Genomic DNA, 23,328 nt, shown 5'->3' with positions numbered 1-23,328 from the left:
CACGCATATTTTTAATTGCTGTGATTCAGAAAGGAGGCAATGTTTTATATGGTGACAAGTCTGGCAGCAGAGGAGAGCTGCTGCCAGCCCACATCCAACACTAACCCAAAGCAGAGGAAAAACACAGCCAGAACTGTCTCCTGCAGCATCTCCCTTTGGATCTGGCCGAACCCCCGGGATGTTGATGCTGTTTGCCCCGCATCCTCCACCTGAAGAGAGCCCAGGGGCACTCAGAGTCCTCTCAGGCCCTGCAGCCTCCAGGCACCCAGCACCAGAGGCATCCATTCTCCCCAGGGCTCCCTGCATCCCTCCAGACAGAGCCTCCATTCCTCCAGCATCCGCAGGCACGCTCTGCCATCCTGCCAGCGTCACTGCAGACGTTTCAATAATGCATGAGCAGGGCTCCTGCCCTCGTTTTTGTACAGTTCTTAATCAGATAAAAATGAGATGTTTCCTAGGTGCTGCCATGCACAGGGCTGCCGTGGTGGTTTGGTTTGTGGTGATGTCTGCACGTGGAAATTTCTGCGCGCGCTCGGGAGCTGGGGCCGTGACTCTGGAGAGCAGGCTCCCAATTAGGCACAACAAAGCACGTCATTTCCATTCTGAGACTACAGGTAAATCCTTTAATTAAAGAAGTCTTACGTACTTCAGTGGTTCCTTCTGGAACCACAGGATCCTCCTGAGGACACAGATGTCCTGCTCCACTTCTCCTCGCCAGACCTATTCCTGGACCTCCTCCTTTTCATTAACGTGAGCATGACAGGGTGGCTCTTGGCTCATTTGCATTCAAGGTCTGACCTGACAATTGGGGGTCACTCAAGGACACAGCTGCAGCAACTTCTCTGTGCTCTCCCGGGTGAATCCATGGTGGCCAGGATGCCAAAGCTGCACAGGTGAGGCAGAGCTCCTGCCCCCGAGGGTTCTGTACGCCTGCTGTGATTTGCCTCACAGCAAATAATTTCCATCCACCTCTCCCCTCCATCCCTGGCTTTTGCTGTTCCAGAAGCAGGTGGAACACAGCAGACATTCCCTGTGGAGTGCACCTTGTGTATGCCAGGTATTCCCACTTTCTCCAAGGCAAAGGCGCAGACAAACAGGGATTGTGATGAGATCCCAAACAGAGGTGATGCAGAGGATGTTTGCACAGCTGGCGCTTTGTGGTGGTCCTGAGGTGAGGCTGAAGCCCCTGCTCTGGGAAGGGGCTCTGACCCCATTGCTCTGGGGTCCAGCCCCAACTGGTCCATCCCAGGGAGCCCAGACACACCAAGGACCTTCCCACAGGATCTGCGGGGCAAACCCAGCTGAGCCTCGAAACAGAAATACCCTGCAGATGCAAAGCTCTCCTGAATGCATGAGAAAGGCAGCAGAGTTTCTCCATTCAGAATGGAGACTGGATTTTTAGGCTTCTTTCCCCTCACAAATTGCATATATCAATCTGGTATTAGAACACCTGCAACCAACATTTGTTTTCAATCAATGGCATAAATGAGGCTGTGAAGTTATTTCAGCTACTATGAAATAATTATGTTTTGGTACTGCATGACCTTATGCTTGCTTTTTTTTTTCTTTTTTTTTTTTCCCCTCTTTAACACAATTTATCAAGTCTGCTTTTCTGCAGATGGCTATAAAAATTATTCAGGAAAAAAAAATTTTTTTTGAGGACTTTTTAACCTTCAAAAAACATTCCAGAACTTTCTTTTGTAAAACTTTGCCACATATTCAAATGTATTGGCAGGTCCAGTTAGTATTCATATTCCTACTTATAATAGCAAAAATATTTTGACATATTTCTGGGAGTAGTCAACCCTGTTAGCTCCCACTTAAAGTGCAATTATTCAGGAATATTATAGATCATTATGTGGCTTTGGGGAAAAATCAGTATGACTCAAGTGCCCATTAGTGAAAGTGAAATGGTAGTAGGACACCTAGGAAAGCACATGTGGTATTCCCATGAATATCAAATTAATTCATTATGATAGCATTGGTAAAGTGTTAAACTATTTCCTGTTTAATGACACAAGATTTATTTGCTGAGGCTGGGATATAAACACTATCTGACAAAGCCATAAGAAAGGGTTTCTCTTGGACAGGTTTATGTAAGTGGAGGCCATGGGTGTCCATCCCGTGGTGCTGGTGGTGGCTCATTTATTGTCTCTTTTTCCCAGCTGGAAGAGCTTACCTGTGGTGTTTGGATGACAACTTAGGTGACAAAGAGCTTTTCCCTCCCCAAATTCTGCCTGGGTACAAGGAATAGCAGCTCTCCACTTGAAGTTAAGACATGCTCTGTTGGGAGGTCAGAGAGAGCACACACCCTGCAATCCACAAAATGAAGACACATTCCCTAGCAGGAGCCGGGGAAGTGGCTCCCACACTGCAAAGCACACACAGCTCTGCTTCTGCCTTTCCTGGCCAGCTCCATGCCCTGAGGAGATAAAATGAGGAGCAGTGATCCCCTCTGCCCATGACAGAGCAGCCACCTGCACAGCAGCCCCTGGAGCAGAGCATCTTCTCCCCCATCCTGGGCTTTAAACAGGACTCACACAGCTGCCTCCAGCCTCCTCTGAGTCAGGGGAATTTGGTGCATTCTCATGGCACATCACCACAGCACCTTCATTGCTCCAGCTCCTCCTGAGCCAGGGGCTGTTCTCCAGATTTTTGGAGTTTCTGACCAGATCTGCTTATTAGCTGGGAATGAACAGAGGCTATGAAGTGACCAGAAAGGTGACACATTCTGCAGCATCTCTGCAATATTGTGGTAGATCTACCCATTATGGGCAGACAAACAAAATGTTTGCTCATGAGTTTCTCACTCAGTGCTGTTTCAGCTCAACATCCAGCATGGCAATAGGAAAAAATCCACATCCCAGGCCAGGGTAGGGCCACAACATGGGAAAGAAATACAGGAGTCTGGACACTGACAGGCTACTCTGAGGTGTCACAAATGGCAGAGAACTGGAAAAGAAAGAACAAGGACCTCCTGCCTTGCCAGAGATCCCAGGGTTGATCTTCTGCAATGCCTCCTGCTGCCTGATAGATGGGAAAAACCAAGTGTGCACCTCCTCTCCTCAGAAGGCACCTTTGTAACCTTCTGGAGTTTCCCTGGAAGGCTTCAGGCATGTGAACATTAAAACATACTTCCAGTCCCACATCACACATGCAGTGATGCTTGTCTCAAAGAATTATGGTTTTCTAGACCTAAGACAGGCATTTGCACTGTGGCCATGATCATTATATGAAGGGAGGGGAATGATTTTGCAAAATACCTTGACCTCAGAGAGGTATTTGCACAACAGAGCATTCAAAATTGACCCAGTTGCTAGTTTTTATACTGTTTCAATGAAGGCCTTTAAACAACTGATCAAATTCTTGCATTTTTCCTCAAATTTCCCAATTCCTATTACTCAGCCTGTGGTTCTATTAAATATAAAAACAAAATGAAACAAAACAAAACAAACAAAGAAAAACCCACAAGCCAATCTTTGAATGTACAATGGAATTTAGAGGCATATTTCCAAAAAAGATTGCAAAGAATAGAATCTTTAATATGAAAAAGATGTGGTGGCTTCCTGAGAAAATTCTTTGAAGACCATTAGTAAGAAATCTCCGCGGTCTCCAGTTGAAAGCAAACAAGTCATACAGGAAGCTTATTGAGGAAGTGAGCACCAGTGAAGCTGTCATGGGTCATCTCTCACCCTCAGGAAAAGCCCTGCAGACCATCCCTGCCCTCTGTTTCCCCTCAGCCCACCACCCTTCCTCCAGTGACCCATTTAGCTGTCCATCTTTTCCTTCAGGGAATGTCTCCCAACTGCCAGGGCATTTCAAACCCATTCCCTGCTGTCACCTCATCTGACATCGATTTAGTCACCCAGAAGGTTCCCAAGGCCATTGACACCCAACTGATTCATCTCCACTGCGCTGCAATTAAAAGTCTGCAGCCCTGCAGAGGGTTGGGAGTGTTTCTTGTTTATGATGTGGGTGCAAGTTCTCCTGCTGGGCCCCAGAGCCTTCCCTGTGACAGTGGCCTGCAAGCCTGATGTCCCTCCAGGGAAAGTGTCCCCCAAAATTAGGATACACTTGAGGGGGATTACACCATGGGCTTTTTCTTCATGGAAATACAGGAATCAATGTGTGATGAAATTAAATCTGGAGTATTCTTAAGAAAACTCAGTTACAGTCACACCAAAGTCAGCATATGCCAGACCAATAAAACAGAGGAATTAGGAAATGGAGGAGCAAACAGCTACAGCTTGAACCAACAGGAGACACATTTTCTCTCTGCACACCAACACAAAGCTCTCACAGTGATCACAACTCAGTGGAGACCTTAACACCACATACAATCCTGAAAAACCCACACGCCAAAGAGAAATCAAGCACAGGGCACAAACCACCATTTAAGACTCCTTTAAAATAAATCTAAAGAGTTGCTAATGGCACTGAAGAAATTGATGTATTACTGCTACCTCAATAACTTTTAAAGGGGGTTTTGTCAGGTATTAAAGGGGTGTAAGAGTGAAAATACACACGTATAAAGGAGAATATGACAGAATTTACGTATCTAGATTTTAACAAGGAATTCCATGTTTCCACAGAAGTTAAGCTAAAGAAATCCCTCATTGTAGATATAGTTAAAGACCTTTCTAAGGATTGTAAAAGTGGAAAGCATGAGGGTGCAGGAATATGGTGCAAGGAAAGGTCTTGAAACCTACCAATCATTCCCTAAGGTTCTTGGCACACAGGTAGGAATGCACAAATGAAATTTGCTGATCACAATGTTAATGTTGAGGTACTGTTAATACAGAGGACTATTAGGATATCACATGGAAAGAAATAAATGACAAATGGAGCAATATAAATTGGATTAAATTCAATTATACTAACTGCAAGGTGACATGCTCAGGGACAAGTAGCAGAAATCTCTCATAAATTGGGAACTTTCAAGTGGAAACCAGCTTAGTATACCCTACAGACTTTGTTACAGCTCTTCTTTTTGCATAAATACAAAGCCCTTGTAAAACACAGTCGTGAAAGAGAGAAATGCAACCAATCCTAGATGAGACTCAGCAGAATTCCTCTCTTGGAATTCTGGGCATCTGACCATCCATGTCCAGGAAAGGTTATTTCAGATGAAACAATTATGGGCAATGATTGAGGAAAGAGAACAGTCACAAGCAAATGTGAGATCAAAAGAAAATGTAGAGCAGAGAATTTCCAGAAAAATCCAGGAAAAAATTGTACCTCCTATTAAATTGGTGATCAGTCAGCTTATGAAAAGGATTGGACAAAACAATTGCAGTGATATAGGATTTGAACATTGGATGCTCACAGGAAAATCCCTAAATTTAATCAGCTGAGCAAGAGAAAAAGAGGTCAAAGAGGAGAAAGAACTCTCAGAGATTGCCAAGTAGTTTCTGTGTGGGTCTTCACTCTGAGGAGAAAAGGGAAATACCTGTCTTTGGTTTGTGAAGGTGAACTGCTGTCAGAGGAGCATAAGAAAAAGTGCTGAAACAACTTGACAAATTAAATTGCAATAAATCACTGAGACTGGAGCCTATTCATCTCAAAGTTCTGAAGGAACCAAACAAAATAGCTGAGCTATTAAACATATGTAATTTATCATTAAAAACAGCTACTAGATCAGAGATTTGGAGGGGAGCCAGCAGTAGTCCAGACCTATAATTTAAATAGATACCCTGGGTGAGCCTAGGAAACATTACTGTGGTCCTGACACGACTGGCTGGGGGAGCAACCACGTCAGCAGCAGCAACAGGGCTCGCTGCAGGAAGCCCCTTGGTGTGAACCACAGCACTCAGGGAGGGTAAAGAATTTATCTAGCTTGGTTTGGGGCTGCCTTGTTTCGAAATACACCAGATCAAAGCTACATAGGCAGAAATCTCTCTCCGTTGTGGAGATGGATAAGTTCCTGGAGTCACCCCACAGCCTCAGATAGCTCCACACTATGCCAGGAGCTCTGTGGACACCAACACGTGTTTCCCTTGTATATTGGCTTCAACAAGCCCACTCACCATTAAAGGATTGTATTTTTTTTTGGTGGTGATGTTATTTGCTTTACTACAGTTCCTTTTATGGATCAAGATCCCATTATGCAAAATGTTGTACACACAGGAAGGACAAGTGATGCTATCCAATTATCCAGCAGAGACATGAGAAGTCTGGGCAGCTAGAGGGGAGACTACAAGAAAACAAGAGCACAGATCAGCAGAGTCCCCTGTGCACCCACTGCCAGCTTTCCCTGGAACTGGACTGGAGGAGAGGATTGCATCCTGGGGCATCAGGTCTGAGGGATCCCAGGGTGCAAACCTGCACCTCACTTACTTGGAACTTGAGCATACTGTAAATGAAAGATGGTAGGAGTGGCCAGCAGACAGCAATAATCTTGCTAAGCTCACCTCCTTTCTGGTTCAGCATTAATACTGTTCTGACTGTTTTCAGTCCTTTCTGATTTTCAGTTTAAACATTTTCTGAGAGAAGGGCAAACAACATATAACAGATTTGAGCCTAATGACAATAGGTTTGCTGTTTGAGTTCATTTTCACACACCATTTAAGAGCAGCTAATGAAGCACGTGTTAAAATCTACTGGTTTATACATTTCTGCACATTAAAGAATGGAATATAGCACCAAGGAAAGTACAGCTGAATTCTAATAACTTGTATATTATAAACATTTGAACATATACAGACCTAATATCATGGGCAGATTACAGCTCTTCTGCTTTTACTGGTGAACTCATAATAATAGCCTTATCTTAGTCCAATTTTTAAACATTTATTCCAGGAAAAGACTTTGTTTGTTTGTTTGTTTGTTTGTTTGTTTTTAAAGATATACACAGCCTCAGAAAAATGTTATGCAAGACTGGTACATTTAAGTAATGTCAGAAAGGTATCTTAAGTGGCACATGCATTACAGCAAACTCGACCTTTAGAATTTGAGGGTAGGACTGGACTTTAGCAGACTTAGTCTGAAGGCTTACCCTGAATCTCTTCTGTAAGAGTTGTATTGAACTGAATGCAAAATAAGGACTGTCAACAAAAAGTCTGACTTTATGGAAGTCCAAACCATAATGTTTTAAATAATTTCATATCCTGGACTAACAGCTGGGGAACTGGGCTTGAAGTCAGAAATAGATCCTTGTAGCTGCCACCAGCCCCATTTTTGGGGGATGGCTTCCAGAAAGAGCCTTAGCAGACATAACCTATAGAAACCCTGAAAGAATGGAGCAAGGGACAAGCTTTCCTCCAACAGCAATTTCATTACCTTTGTAATGCAACATTTCACATTGCCATCACCTAAAAAGGCATGAGGAAAAAAAAATAAAGCCTAGGAATTACGATTGCATTTTGGGAGATGGGAGATTACATAAGCATCTTTCTAGCTCTAACAGGATTGCATCGTTAATTTGAAATATATTATTTTGTATATTAAGGAAAAAAGTAAAAATAAAAAATCTTTCATTACAGTTTGAAAGACCCCCAAGAACCCACGAAGGTAAACCATCATTTTAAATGCAAATATAAATTAAACGTTTGCTGCTCAATGAACTTTTGCTTGAAAGAGAATTTCTCCCCTGACTGCAAGGTCTGCTGTGCTGATAATTCCTGATGCACAGACATGTAAGATTCATTGACCTATTTAAATGCATTTCCCTGTTAAGAGGCCTGATTACGAAGGACTGACCAAACTAGTCCAGCTCTGTATCTCAATTCGACATCTTCACTCCAGCATGATTCATTACTACACGATAAGGATGCCAGGAAGTAGCAAACACACAAAGTGGGGAGGGAATGCAAACGGGAAATATCTGACATTCAGAGAGGGTGCTTGAAGCTGACAGTGAATGCAAATGAACAGCCAGTTTGGACCATTTCCTGCTCAGGCTAAAAAAAGGGTTGCTTTATCAGAAATGAGCCCGCTTTAAATCCAAGACCAGAGTAGTGCATTAACGTGGTTGAAGAATACACCTAAAATCCCATTTGCTTTAAAAAATATGGGGCTATTTTGGAAGCAGGTCAGGAGACAAGCCTGTTGTAACTGACTCAGTTATAATTATAGTACAGATCAGGCCCTGACTCCACTGTAATTGTATAGCATGACAGGCTCATGCATGAACGAAGAGTAGGAGTCTTGGCTAGAGCAAGAAAAATACTAATATCATGAACATAACAGTGAAAATCATAATTACAGATATGTCACTGCAGATAGGGGATGCAACAGGCAGGGACTGATTCCCGCTGACCTGGGAAAGATTGACTCAGCTCTGTGCTGCTGTGACCGCTGTGTTTTGCCAGGAGGGAAATGACTGCTGGGGTGGGTATTCCCAGTGGGTCATTGCCAGGAGATGGTGGTGCAGGGGCTCATCTCTTGCTTTGCCACAGTGTAGTGATCCCTGAAGGTGGGCAAGTGCCTGCTTGATGGAGAAAAGCCAAGGTACCAGCAGCAGGGTGCCTTCCTTGCTCCTGCAATTTGTGGGAGAGGTAAGTTGTTCCAGTGAATCATGCTGGTTGCATGGCACATCACTGCTCCCCTACCTGTCTCTCACAAAAGGTGTTCCTTCTCCTCAACTAGCCAGCACACTCCTTCACAAGCCACCTCTGCAGTGCAAAAGGTGACCTAGAGCCAAGGCAGGAGATGGACACCCAGTGCTGATGCTTTCCTCCACCTGGGTTTGTAAACTCCACCCACAAAATCACTTTGGTGCCTTCAAAAGCAGTCAGGGCACCCAGAAGAGAGCAGATGTGGAGAGACACCAAGAGCAGGTGTCTTCATCTCCTGGATGAGCTTGGCACCAAGCTCCAGGCTCCAGGGAGTTAGGGAATAGCTTCCCCAGTGCACATTCTCCTGTTACGCTTTTCCTTTAGGATTTGGCTATGATATCAGTGCCTTTTATAGAACGGGGTTAAGCACTTCAATGGGCTTCAGGGTGCCTCCTTCACAAGTTCAGGGGCCTTCTCAGGTTTATGGATTCACATCTGACCTTTTCTACTTCCCAGAACAGCATCTTTTAATCAACAACCTCTAGGTTGCAGAGAGCAAGTGGATAGATCTTTCCTTCCCACCCTTCCAGTGCTGTGTGGAACATATAGTTTTTATATCCCTCCAAAAATCATTGAGAAAGGGAGACAGACATGATTATCCATTTGACATTAAACAGTTAGTGGAGTTGACATTTGAGCATACAACAAAAAAACCAACAGATGGATATTGGCAGATGGAGGAGCATGAAGAAACAATGAGCCATCTTCAACCATCCTTCTCTGCTTCTGAAACATGTTATTGTTTCCCCTACCATCTCTCTTGACCCCAGCCCCATTTTCAAGTCCCACTCCATATGCTTCCTTTCTTTGCCTCCATATGTCTTAAATATGTTAAAAAAAAAAAGTTAGAAAAAACAGTCTCACTTGTTGTGGCCCTACTCAGTCGATTCTCTCTCCCCCTGTAAAATCTGCTTTCTTTTCCCCCTTGTCCATGGAAATGGCTTTCAGCATTGCCAAGAAAGTCACCAGCAAGCTCATCCTCCCTTCCGTTGTAGGGTGACTGCACACCCTCCCTTCCTGAAAACCACCTGTTCTCCAGCTTTCAGAAATGCCAGACGCTTCTTGTTTTCCTCCATTCCCATGTCATGACACACTTCCACATCTTCAACTACCCGTTACAAACTCAGCGATTTAACTTCTTCATTTCCACTCTGCTTTGCTCGCAGCTGGCCTTTCCCTCACCAGCTGAACTTCCTCAATATCCCTCTGCAGAAGGAAAACCACAGGCTAACAAACTGTAAAACTCAAGCACTTTAATTAAAGTTCCTTCTCTTCCTTGATGCTTGTAAGTATATCCCCTTTTTCTGACTTACTGTTTCTTATCCATCTTTTCCCACTGCCATTCAGTCTTAAAATTCACACAATTGCATTTTCTCTACAATCTTCGACAAACAAATATACCAGCACTTCAAAAGTTATAGATAAGCAATACATTATCTTTTGGCTCCTGATATTTTTCCTAAGCTGATTTCTATCTTACCTTTCACTTGGCTCAAATCCCATTCTTCTTCAAGTTCTTTTGCTGACCTTCCTATTAAATTTGACTTTTTTGCCTCTTGCCTTCATGGACATGCACATCTTAATGTCTTTCTGTATCTCCTTCTAGTACACTTCATCTGCAGAAACCCTTCATTTGCCACTTTTAAACTCTCTGTCCTGTCTTTTCTTTCTCTATTCTTGGTACTGATCCACTGGCCCAATCCAACTAATTTCTGTTGGCTCTTCTTTGAAAAGAGCTATAAATCCTACCTTCCCTGCTCTTAATATTAGAAATTACTAATGAAGATTAATGGAGGCATTAGCCCAGATGCAAGCAAACTTCACTGCTTTTGTATTTATTTATTTGAGAATTTCATTTGTGATTATAAACTGTGATAAGACTTTTGCATTTTTTGATGTACTTCTAAGTATCTGGCACGTTTTAAGATGTGTATGAATTACACTCAAAATGTCACAAAATTGAACTAATGTTTAAAGCTTTGAAAAATTAATCTCTACCAAATTCTGATGTATGAATTCAATACTTCATTTGGAATCTGCCATGAAATATAATTACAGTGGAAGGTGAAATAAAGAAGAGTAGTATGAACATTTTGCATACCTGCTATTCACCATCTGTTCTCTATGATGGAATGATACTGTTTTCTTTACAGAGGATCTTGACTTGATGGAAAAGGGAGAATTGCACTTTTTATTATACTGCAGAAATATTTTAATTTTGTTTTTAAGTGCCAAATAAAACAAACTTAATATCTCTTAGTGAGCTGTGATGATATATTAGATGACTTCTAACTTCAGAAGCCATAAATTAGGATGCCATTACCAGGAAATCATACTACTGCCTCACAGGGCTGTGAGGTACCAACAACAACTCCCCCACTCACCTTTCGGAGTCTTTTTACACTTCATCTTGATTATGGGCTCTAAAAGGTGAAGCCACAAGCACTGGAAGTTATCCTAAAAATGCACTGAGGTTTTCACACAGAATCACAGAATGGTTTTGGGTTTGAAGGGATCTTACAAATGATCACGTTCCAACCTCTGCCATGGGCAAGGACACTTTCCACTAGATCAGGTTGCCCAGAGCTCCATCCAACCTGGCCCTGAACATTTCCAGGGATGGGGCATCCCCAGCTTCTCTGGACAGCCCGTGCCAGGGCCCCACCACCCATCAGGCACTGGCAGGGGCTCTGTGTTCTCCTCCACACCTTCTCTTCTCCAGGCTGAACACGCCAAACTCAATCAGCCTCTCCACTGCAGGGATGTGCCAGCCCTCTGAGCAGGACTCACTCCTGCCCATCCACATCCTGCTTATGTTGGGGACCAGAGCTGACACAAGATTTCTGCTGGGGTCTGGAAAGTAAGGGTTGGAATTGTTAGGAAAAAAGTGCTGTTACCAGATTTGCAATAATTCCATGGACGCTGGCGAAGCTGAGAGTGAAAACATGGGCACCTGGGCACCACAATGTGCATCCCTACCTTATCCCTGACTGCCTCAACACAGGGGATGAGAGATTAATTTGTCGTGTGAAAACTGGCTGTGGGTGTCATTTCTCCTGCCTTTTTTGAGTGAATTCCCACCTCGGGAATAGCATTTTTTCCCCCTACCTCCACCTTTCCAAGCTCAGCATCACTCCATCCCCAGGGGCTCCACCAGCCTGGCGCTGTTTTTTAAGGACCTTCCCTTGGCTGAGCGGGGCGGGGAAGGGTTAATTCCCACCCCAGCCAGTGCCCTGCCGCTCGGGTAATGAGTAAGCAGCGCTGCTGCCTGTCGATATCTCGGTGTGAACTCGGGTAACCCGGCTGAGCCCGGCTCTGGGGGTGCGGGATAAGCCCGGCTGACCCCCCGACCTTGCCCAGCCCGGGGTCCGGCCGGCGCTGGGCGTGTGACCGCTGCGAGCTGCTGGCCCGGGTGCCAAAGCTTTTATAACAGCTGGGGCTGAGTCAGCTGCTGGAGGTAATGTAATACACCTCGGTCAATAGCTCTGTGTTGCACAACATACGATGTGGCAGTTCCTTTCTAACTTGGGGAGCCACCCAGTCTTTTTAGGATTTCCAGGAAGAGCTGCGGCATTTGACCTTCAACTGTTATTAAAAGAAATCAAAGATTGTATAACAGTCTGTCAGAGCTTTGCATTTCTTAGTGGAGTTATGTTTCGGCGAATGCCTCCACATTTCTGGGCTTCACAGGTTCTTTATCCCTTTACTTGTTTATCCTCTGGTAAGCATTTATTAATAGAGAGACTTATTCCTTTACTGTACTTGTTTATCTTTCAGGGGGGTTGTTTTGTTTTTCAATTTAGAAGCAGAAGGGTCTCCCACGCATTTCACATTTCTGTCTGCGGGTGAAGTCACTGCATGGCTTTGATAGCAATCTTCCAGCTGTCCCTTTTCGCCCTGGAATCCCTCCCTTCGGCTGATTTTCTGCATTATCACCATAGTTTTTGACTAAGACTATTAATCCACCTGTCCCTCTGTGAAAGCAGCTACACTGGTTTGTGCAAAAGGGGAGTAAGATGGTATGAACTGTAAGTCTGCTATTAATCCTGTTAATAAGGGATTAAAGCGAAGCCCTGTGAGTAGGAAAGGCTGATTTGATTGTTTGGGACTATAACTTAGCTCTCCCTTATGAAAGCAGTGTTTGCTGTGCATCGCCGTTTGTCATTTGCATATTTGGTCTCTGAGGAAATCAAGGTTAAATATAGCAAGGAGATTCTGCTGGCTTAAACTGGTAGCACAACTGTGCTCCTTCAGCCTGGCAGTGCCTGGGATAGCACAAGAAGGAACCCTGCCTGCTCCTGCCTGGCAGTGACTGCATCCTATAATGCGACTTATATTGTCAGCTTATGCTTTGCCTCTGACCTTTATGTGCACTTTGCTTATGTACCAGATAGGATGCATGCCTTATTTTAGAAGGAAAGAAGCAACAGAGGAATGGACTAAAATAAATATCTTGCTGCTGCTATTTTCAGTAAAAGGCTTACAAAAGCAACAGCAGCAGAAAGCTGAAGAGCACCATATATTCCCTGGGCAAGGCAATTGTATGAAGCAACATCAATCTCATTAAAAAAAAAAAAAAGAAAAAAGATACTGCCTGTGTCTTAGAGCTTAGCATTCTGCTTCCTCCTCAGCCTTAGGAGAAGGTCTATAAATTATTAATACTAACATCAGTGTGAGACAACAGATGGTAAAGATTACTTGGAAAAAGTCTTCACATTAACATATTACGGCCCTAGTTTCACAGCATGTTGGGACTGTTTCCTGATGCTGCCAGCCAACCTGGCCCTGGGAGAAATCTCCCAGTGGAGGGGAATCCTTGGGCAGCAGCAGAAAGGTCCTGCCCTGGTTCAGCTGGAGGAAGAAGCACCCAGCTGCCCCTGCAGAGAGGGCTGAGCGTGTGTCACGGCACCCCTCGGACACCACACTGGCCCCGTGAGGCTCCTGGCATCTGCTACCAGGGGCCAGGCCAAGAAACAATGAGCTCAGGAGGAAAGGTCTCAGGTAGCTGAAAAATGTATTCCTTGCTGAGCTGCTTTCGGGTGGCATCAGCTGTGTTGTGCACTCTGAAAAATAAAAAATATGCATTTACAAGTTTTGAACTTTTCTTGAGCTGGGGGTGATATGAGATGCAAAGTGACATCTACGTAATTATAAAAAAATCTTGCATGCAATTTAAGTATTTTATTGTTCCCTACAACAGGTTACTTGAGCTTCTGCAGGTTTAAAAATTTATTTAAACTAGTATCAAGCAAGTAAATGAGAAATTCCTTGTAAGAGCACAGGTGTATTGCCTTGTCTCTCAAGCCAGCAGTTGGTACAGCAGAACACGTATGTACTCTTGTTTTGGAGTTACCTCCTATGACCCTCCATGCTGCTCACACCACTTTTGAGGATAACTCAGTTCCAGAATCTCTGAGACAGAAGGAATTTATCCAGCCTTTTAAGAGACTCATACAGGAGACCTTTTCTCATATCCCATTACTTCTGCAAATGCATATACCATGTGAGTGTTTCCCTGTGACTTAATCATGGCTTAAAAACATAATTCTCATGTTCCTACATCCTCCTGGTGTCATGCAAAATTTTCCATAAAACCCAAATAATGAAAACACAAGCAAGTGCTGCCATTCTCAGAATGCTGGGGTTCTGTGAGTTGAGCAGGAGCCAGCTCCTCATTTATCAACTCGTTGGAATCTTCTGCTCCCGAGAAATGGGCAGTGTGTGGGTGAGGGCACAGAGTGATTGCTGGAAAACGCCTTCAACAGTGTTGTTGCTGTCCTATTTTCATCATGAGTGCCTAAGCCTTGGTTAGCAGCCTTTGATTCCCACCTCACCACTTTCATAACCCGGTAATGTCTGATTTACTGAACAGATATGATTATCCCCCCATGTCTGTGTTGTGCTGCCCTGCAGAGTCCCTAGTTGCCTTGGCTCTGGCTAACCTTCTTTAAAGAGAAAATGTCTGTGTTTGCACAGCTGCCAACCCAAAACCCTCACACTGAAACTGTTGCTTATTTCCCCAAGCATCCAGGCTTCCCCTGCAGGCGCTTCTGGCTTCACGTTCAGTTTACAGGATGCCTTGGGAAGTTGGGTGCTCTGCAGGGGTTTGCTGTTGGTGTGTGATTCTGCAATTTGTCACAATCCTGAGATGCCACCCTGGAATCAGTCACCTCTTGAAATGCATTCATTTGGGAGTGAGGTGGTGGAACAACTGTTTGAAGATGTCTTATGTGCCAGTTATAAAATGTTGATTTCTGACTTTAATTACTAATGTTTTTAATCATTTAACGATATAGTCAACAGGTTATTGTAACTAAGGACAGGTTAATCAAATCTACTTAATATGATTCCAGAATTATTTTTTCCCCTCTATAATTCCACTTAGTATTATAGTACCTAATTTTGATTTATAAAAGAATTCCCCAAAGATGCAGTCTTAGGACCAGTGAAGGTGCAGGCAACATTTAGGTTAAGGTCAGCAGGGAAAGCATTCAGGGAACAGTATTAGTGGCACAGAAAAGGGTTCAGATGTTAGCATCTGGTATTTCGAGATCACCTCCACCTAAAAACAGCTACACTGGCACAGATTTGCATTTGCCTGTGGACGACTAACAAGTGTTTACAGGCTCTGGATTACAATGGTGACAATCTGTTATGTCACAAATAATCTTGTTTCCAAGCGCTGCGTGTGGGTAATTTGTAATCTGCTTTCTGTGACCGAATATGCCCCTAATGACTTGTTTTTGTTGGCTGATTTTACAGGGACTTGGGAGTCAAGGTCTCTATTTGTCAGCTGGGCACAACCCAGGGGAGGGCACAGGGCTGCCCCCAGCCCCCTCCCATTCAGTGGTCATTCTGGGTCCTGGGGGAGAGCTGTGGCCAAGGTTTCAACCAGAAGTTGTAGGTCAAAGGGATTTTAGGTTATTTATTTGCCTCCTGGATGAATTTCCAGATTCTTCACCCCATTGCTGGTATCAGAAGGGAGATAACACAGGGCTCCAGAGGGAGAGGTGCAACTCTCTGCTCCCACCAGAGCAATTCCCAGGGAAGGCTGCTGAGGCTCCCGGAGGTCAAAGGAGGAAAGCAACAAGACGTGTAAAAACAAAAGGGTGATAAGATATGTGCGAAAGCAAGTTTCAATGGCTGTACAAGCTGTCCTGCACTTGTTCTGCCTGCTTGCTGAGCTGGCAAGCTCAAATTCACAGCCATGGAACATGCTTAATCTGTGTCCATCCATTCATCCATCCATCCATCCATCCATCCATCCATCCATCCATCCATCCATCCATCCATCCATCCATTCTCCCTCTGGTCCTGTCTGGACCTCAAACACGAAGAGATTCCTCCATCTTTAAATTATTACATGCACTCCTAGTGGAGGGATATTTTGAACTGATGTGAATCAGCTGGCTAAGAGGAAATCAAACCATGAAGAATTTTTGGGTCAGTGAGTGAAGTAGGTCTAGGGAGAGGATAGGTAGATATGGCTTCATGTGAATATGTATAGAATAATGAAAGCTGTTGCTTTCTTTATTGTAAGTATGGAATCATCATAGTTTAAAAGAGCCAGTGCCATCTCTGTCCAAATTAGCAGTACAGGTGTAGCTCTGCATGTTACTCTGTGCAGACAAAACGAGCCCTCAAATTCTGATGCACGCCATGTTTTGTGTGAAGGTCAGCTTGTGACCTATGCAAAACAAAAATGCAATTAAAGATAACTTTGAAAGCATTGAAACAAACCTGAGTGAAGCTATTGGTATGTCTGAAGGAGTGTGTGGGGGAAACAGACACACAGGAAAAAAGTGTGTTAATTAAGATTCCTGGGAAGGGAGGGAAACAGCTTGCTGCTCTGCAGAGGGACGAAGTGCTGAAGGGAGGAGCAGACCTTACAAGGTAATGAGAGTGCTAAATGGCAAAGTTTGGGCTGGGAGAGGGGCAGAGCTTCAAAGGAGGAATGTGCACAACTGGGATTCTAAGCTGCCTTCACATCTGTCCTTAACAAACTCCAAGATGAAAGCATCTGCACTCAAAGGACCTGCTCCTCTGTTGCCTTTCACCTTCTGAGCTTATTTGTATCTGTGCAAAGGGTAGGTAGATTGCCAGGGCTCCAGTTCAGTGGTTTGCTGTTTGGCTGTGTGGGATGAACCAGCCTAAATGCTGGGCTCTGGGTGCAGGGGGACTTTCCTGTCCCACCGTGTGCTGCTCTGCTAAGGGGGGTTTGCGTGGTGCACCCATAGCAGCGCATCTGCCAACGCGTGTGAGATGAGATGAGATGAGATACTGGAACACTCTCAGGTTTGTGGTGGGGCTGGTTGGCTCCTGTGCCTTGCCCTGGTGTGGGAACTGTGGCTCTGTCCTCCTGCCTGCCTGCTGCTCCTCCTCCTGCTGTGGCAGCAGGGGAGATGTCCCTGGGGAGGGCAGCTGAGCAGAAGAGCTGCTGTGTATGAAGTCTCCACCTTTAGCCATGGGAGAAGCCTTCCTGCCAATGAAAGGGGCTGGGAACCTGCAGGAGTTGGGCTGGGGTGGGAGATGGGAAGGGTGTGTTCAGGGGTCCCAGACCTGGGGGCAGGGAGGGAGAAGAAAAGGGCCTGTCCACACCAGAGTGCCATCAATATAATTACCAGGAGAGCTTGGAAATTGTGTGGGAGAGCACTGAAGGATCAGGAACGGACAGAGGACTCTATGGCAGGATGTGTATTGCACCTTTTTTGTCTCATTTTTCTTGTGGGAGTGAAAGTTATGCGCCTGTAGAAATGCTTGGGAATGCCTGTATTTAGTGTGCTGCAGAACTCACTGCAATTAAGCCCCAATTATTCCAATGGTATTAAGGGGTCCTGTGTGGGTTTTGCAAAATTCATTTACATCTACTTTAAGAACCCTTTGCACAGGCTGAACAAATGATAACACAACTTAAGTGGGGGGGAAAAAAATGGAAAGGAGGAAAGACTGATCTCAAAAAGAAATGAGCTTCACATTTGTGGTCCATTATAGCCAAAGGCACAATCACCTAATCTGACTCCTAAGGTTAGCCCTAAATATCAGTGTAGGCAAGTCCCTGGCCAGTTGCCAGTGTCTCAGGGCAGATAACATCAGCACAAGTCGAGAAGAGGTCTCCAGTCTAGCCTGCGTTTTAATATACTATTAAAATAAAATGAGACAGCAATTAGTTTCTCTTCAGCTATTCCACAGCATAACTTCTTCGGTCAATTAGTATGAATAAATAAATATAGGTCTTGAATTATTAATCTGCAAATAGAAGAAGCAACTGCATTTAATATTTCACTGTTCCTTCTCCTTGCGCTTTTGCTTTGCTTGGAGTTTTGACTCAGTTGGTATTATAGGAGTGCTATTGTCTATTCTTAACTCTTTCCAAACTTTTAATTTTTTCCATAGGATAATTTTCTTACTCAAATAACACTTTTAATCTTGGCTCAAGACATATAGAGGTTGGGTTACCAGAGGGTATTCATTCACAGAGTTACAGGGAGATCAGTGGTTTAAAAAAAGAAAAAATCAGATCATTTAAATTCCTCTGTAAGGTCTTACTAACTTTAGGTTCCCACTTACTAAAGCCTTCACAGAATCATGGAATGGGACCTTGAAGTTCATTTAGTTCCACCCCCCCTGCAATGAGGGTTTGGCCTTAATCTTTTCTGCATGGCTTCAGGAGAGTAAACAATGTCTGATTATCCCACCAGTTAATCCCTTTTCCCAGCAAGAGATGCAGAAAGAGGGGTTGATCAGGGTTAGGATATCTTCTGCCTGTGTCCAAAGACCTGTAGCTACTTTGGGCAGGGAGTGCCAGTCTGACAGATTTGCTCAGGACCTGGGCTGCCACAGCCTGTAAGAAACCAGCCTGGACCTTTGGCACCTCAGGTTTCATACACTGTGCCTTTCCCAAATTTTATAAGAATGTGTGATCGGCAGAGACCAGTCTCTTTATCTGCTGCATGGGGAAAAGGTCAGTCCCACCAAAAAAAGAATGCCTCTTTATAATTTTGGATTTTGGTCCTTTTCAGGAGCCCTTCAAGAAGGTATTTCTGACTTGTTTGTGCACAAATGGTGGTGTTTCCCTCTTTGGTCACACGTGCTGATTCTTACAGGAATGGGTCGCTACAGTTCTGTGCTCAACAGTGTCTGGGTGTCAGATCATGTCAGATCATGTGTTCCCCGTTGGAAATGGCCAAAGAAAATATTAAGTATTAGTAACACGTTTAACTTTTTGTTGATCTGATGTCAATGTATATAAAAGGAGAAAGAAATGTGACTTAAGTCAGTAAGCTGCAGGGAGGCTGAAAACTCTCAGGGTACTCGTCTTCCTCATGAGAGCACCTGCCTTCTGACCTATGGTTTTGATTTTGGACCAAATTCGCACTCTTCAGTTTTTCTGTGCTGATGACAAACCTGAGCTGCTTCTGTTTATACTTTAAATGTGTTATTTTTTCCCCTTTGAAGTTGCTTGAGGCACAGTGTGAGCTGAATGCATTCTTCTTGGCTTGGCTCACTGCAGTGCATTTTACGATGTTAATTTCAATGAGATTTGTTTTCTATTTTAGTCTGAATATTGTTTTTCACTTTTTCTGGCCTGCTTTTATGTTGTGGCTTCCTGTACTGCTAGTGCAAGACCTTTGAATAGTATAGTTTGATTATGTTAATAAAACTTTTCCGTAGTGCACAGCTTTCAGGTAGAAATCATAAATGGGTCATGGCAGCAGCCAGGGGAGGATGTGACATAGAGTCTTGTGGTTATGTCTTACAGGTGCTGCTGTCTGATCTGCTCCAGTCTGCAGCGTTTTCCCCTCTGTGCTTAGCTGCCATGGTGATGGGTGACTTGGACATGCCATAAATAGACAAACTAGCAGGGCTTTCATTGAGGCTGAGCATGAGGACAGTCCTCTGGCTTAGTGCTCTCCAGCTTCTGCTTATGGGTGTGGAAACTGCCACTGGAGGCTCTTGCCTACAAATCCAATGTGGCAAGCACCACCATGGCCATAAGTGTACAAGACAAGTGGAGACAAGGAGCAGCATACTGGGTTCTGGTCAGCCTGAGCCTGAGGAGCTTACCTCCTTCCAGGCAATATATTGTAACACTGGCATGTCTCCACAAGGATTCAGCTCGGTAGGGAACACTGACACCAACACTGTTGGTGTCTCTGGATTCTGAATCAGTGTCTTAGAGCTGGTGGTGTTTGTGGTCTCAGAGCTGAGGTGGGCACAGCCACCCAGCCCCTCTTTCTTAGCATGCCCCACGAGTTTCTGAAATCCTCCTCATGTATGAAATGTGTGCCAGACTATGAGGCAGGCAAGTCCCTCTCCAAGAGGCCAGGGAAGGATGCTCCGTGTGTTCCTGCAGGTCATGTAATAACAGAGGCATTGCAGCTTAAAGCTTCTGTTAAATTTGTGCCTTTTGGTGAGACAATACATGAGGTGCAGAACGGGTCTGTGAAGAGAAAATTAAACCAGAGCTAGAGCAAGGCAAGGACTGAAAGAAGAAATCTTGACATTGGAGCCTGAGACTCAACTCTTGTGTCTGCAGGGCTGGGGTAGTCCACAGCATCATCCCTCACAACATTCCTCCCCTTGCTTGGGTCGAGCAGGCGGGCTCCTTCCCTGCCCATGTGAGAAGGAAACCAGTGTGTGCAGAGGGTGCTGCTGACCCAAAGCCAGCCTGGAGGGCAGCACAGCCCAGCCAGGGCTCCACCTGCCCCTGGTGCCACAGGGCTGGGAGAGGAGTCCATCCTGGGCAAGACCATCCTGGCCAGGCTGGTCCCTAACCTGGGAGAAGACAGGCACAGGAAAAAGGGCTGAAAATAATTCAAAAGATAGAGGGAAGCAAGAAAAGGCTTTGTAGAAAGTCAATTTTCATGTTGGAGGTATGCAGAATTAGTTCAGCAAGAGGGAAAAGAAGCATGGATGCAAAGAGTAAAGTAAGCAGTAGGAATATGGAAAAAAGAGGAAAAACTGGGTAGAAGGACTAAAAACATTAATTGGAATTTTTAATCTATTATGTAGGCTGTAAATATGATTTTTCAATAAAGTTAGCTATTATTTTTTAATCTATTAGATGAGCTCTTAAATATAATGTATTCTACTCTCTCACATATAAAGCTAATTTTCTAAAAGTAATTCTTAAGGAAGTCGATAGGAAATTTTCAGACCCAATTGAGTTGGATTTGAGTACTATATATATGTCAAAATATCTGAAATTACAGCTTTTGCAGTTGCATTGGCCCTTTACAAAGCATAAACCCTTCAGGAACGTGACAGGTGTCAGAGAAAGAAAAAGAAACCGTTCAAAAATTCAAGTTCCTGCAAAATAAGAATTTGTAGATGATGTCTTCAAAATGGAGGTGAAAATACAAACTGTGTGTTTGCATGTTCTTCTGTTTAAGAGACATGTACAAATAAAGTGTGGCTATAATGCAATTAAAGATGTTTTAACTAGTAAGATGATGGTAAATCAACCAAACTTCTCCCTTAAAAGAAGACAAAAGGACAGAAAGAGACAAAAAACAGAAGGAGAGTGGAAAGAAGTATCACCATTATTTATATGTAGTATTTTGCTGTGTTGGAGAGAAGGCATTGGATAGAGCTCAGTGACTAATTTGTTGGCTATTAGTCCTTCATTAGTTTTGCTTCCACTTCAGTTTGATTTATGTGCTACATAGTAGGATTTGCTAAACAATTTCTGCAAACAAGTATTTGTTGGAGGAATATAATATTCAAAATTAAAGCTACAAGTTAAATTACACAGATTAGTTACAGGCTCTACTTTTGATCCCTAACTGGATTAATAGAAATTGGATTCTGGTTCAAGTACACAAAGACAAGACTAGGTTTGATTTTTTAAAACAAACAGACAATACTCAAACTCCAGCTTGATTCCTTCTCCTGACAGTTCCTGTTGCTGCAGAAGACCAGTCTGTGTTGATGGGGAGAGCACAGAGATGTTCCCACAGCAGCTGTGTCCTGAAACACCAAGTGGCTCTGTGTGTGCACACTCTGTGCCCTGACTTGGGAAATCATTTCCCTGCTTTCTCATATGCTGGCCCTTGCAGCAGGATTGAAGTACATCCTCATGCTCTCTGACATGGCACCTACATACCTGCTGGGTTTGTTGCTAGGACTTTTTGTTTCTTTCTAAATATGTCAAAATAGTAACAAGAGGCTTTGCAACCAAAGAGTTCGGGTTTCCTAGGGATCGACTGGTTTAGCCTCACGTCCTTCAAATACTTTAAGCTGTTGTGCAATCTCATTTAAGTTCATGGAGTTGACTCATGTTCCTAACTGCTGTATCTGTGTGGCCAGGTCTTAAACCCTGTTCTGGATGAGATAGCTCTGATAGGTATGAACTCTTCAAAATAAGTTTTTCACAAGGTGGTTTTTTTCCTTGATAAAACCCCACACGTAATATTGTTGAATGATAAAACTGTCATTGCATTTTGCAATGAAAATGCTTCCCTTGTATGGTAGATCTGCATTCAAAGTGTGCTAAACTAAATTTAAATCCAAGACACTTGATTCTTCTTGTATCAATTTTGTTATGATGGGTCCCCCATAGCTCCTGCTGTTTGGAGGAGTTCTTTAATTTTTATTTCATTTTATATGGACAGTACCTAATTTTTTTCTCCCTTAAAATTCAGAGAGAAATCTCCTTTAAGTGGTTGAGTATCCAGGTCATTTTTCTGTGACCTATTTTTCTGCTGACTGTTGAGTCAAAACATAGATCTGAAGTAAAAATGAGAATAGCTTGTCAAGATCCACAACAGCATGCAAAGGCCTGGCAGTGGGTAAATGTGAGTCAGAAAGAGAGGTTCACATGAACCTACATGGTTTTTCTTTTCCACTGTATGTGATGGAAAGGTGCTACATGATGAGGTATTTCTGAGAGAGACGTGAACTCTGCACCCTCTGTCAAAGCGTTCAGCAGAAGATGGGAGATCCTCTTAGCAAAGAGGAGACAGACTTAAACGAGCAGGGGGTCAATTCTGTAAGCTTCTTGCTTTGACTCTATGTCCAGGGAGTCATCTGGGGCACTCTTGCTAAGCCAGGAGTGAACAGGCACTTCCAGTTGGGTTAGTTCTCGTCTGCTGTGGAGTCAGCAGGGGAGGTGATGCATGGAGATGTAGCACAGGCAGCTGTGGGCAGCACAGTAAATCACCAGGCCAAATGGAAGAACTAGCTGTTGCCCATTCTCCTGTGAGCAGGATGAAGTTCTTGCAAAATCTAGTAATTTTGGTGCCATGCACATGAGTGCTGTAGCAGCTCTCTGCCCAGGAGTGAGAGGTTGTGTGTGCCCTCAACCTTACACAGACAAATTGTTTGTGGTGGTGTCTCTGCAGCCAAAGCTGAGTTTTCATTTGGTTGCTGTTTTGGTGCTGTCTTAAGCTTCTCTTGAATGTGGTGTCTCTGAGGTGGTTTTTTCATTATTTTTTAGATACACTATTTTTTCGACACTATACCAAAAGCACTCATAAAGCATCTCCAGTGCATGTGTTCTGCCTTCTGTATCTGTAACCTCATGGCCTTTACTGTGTCTGCCACAATAGTCTTTCACTTTTTCATATGGTTTTCTAGCCCAGGTCTGTGTGATATAGTGCTGCTGAAATCACCTTTCTTGATAATCCTGTGACATCTGTTTTGTAAAACCCAGAACATATTCTCTGATGCTTCGAGTATTAAATTCGTCCAGAAAATGTTGTGCTGTGTCTTCAAGAGCCTGTTGGACTCAGTTTATTGCTACATGTCAGATTTTTGTTTCTTTTTCTTTAGA

Source organism: Catharus ustulatus, chromosome 2 (genome assembly GCF_009819885.2).
Source record: "Catharus ustulatus isolate bCatUst1 chromosome 2, bCatUst1.pri.v2, whole genome shotgun sequence".
Taxonomy (NCBI): Eukaryota; Metazoa; Chordata; class Aves; order Passeriformes; family Turdidae; genus Catharus; species Catharus ustulatus.
This window is presented reverse-complemented; position numbering follows the sequence as displayed.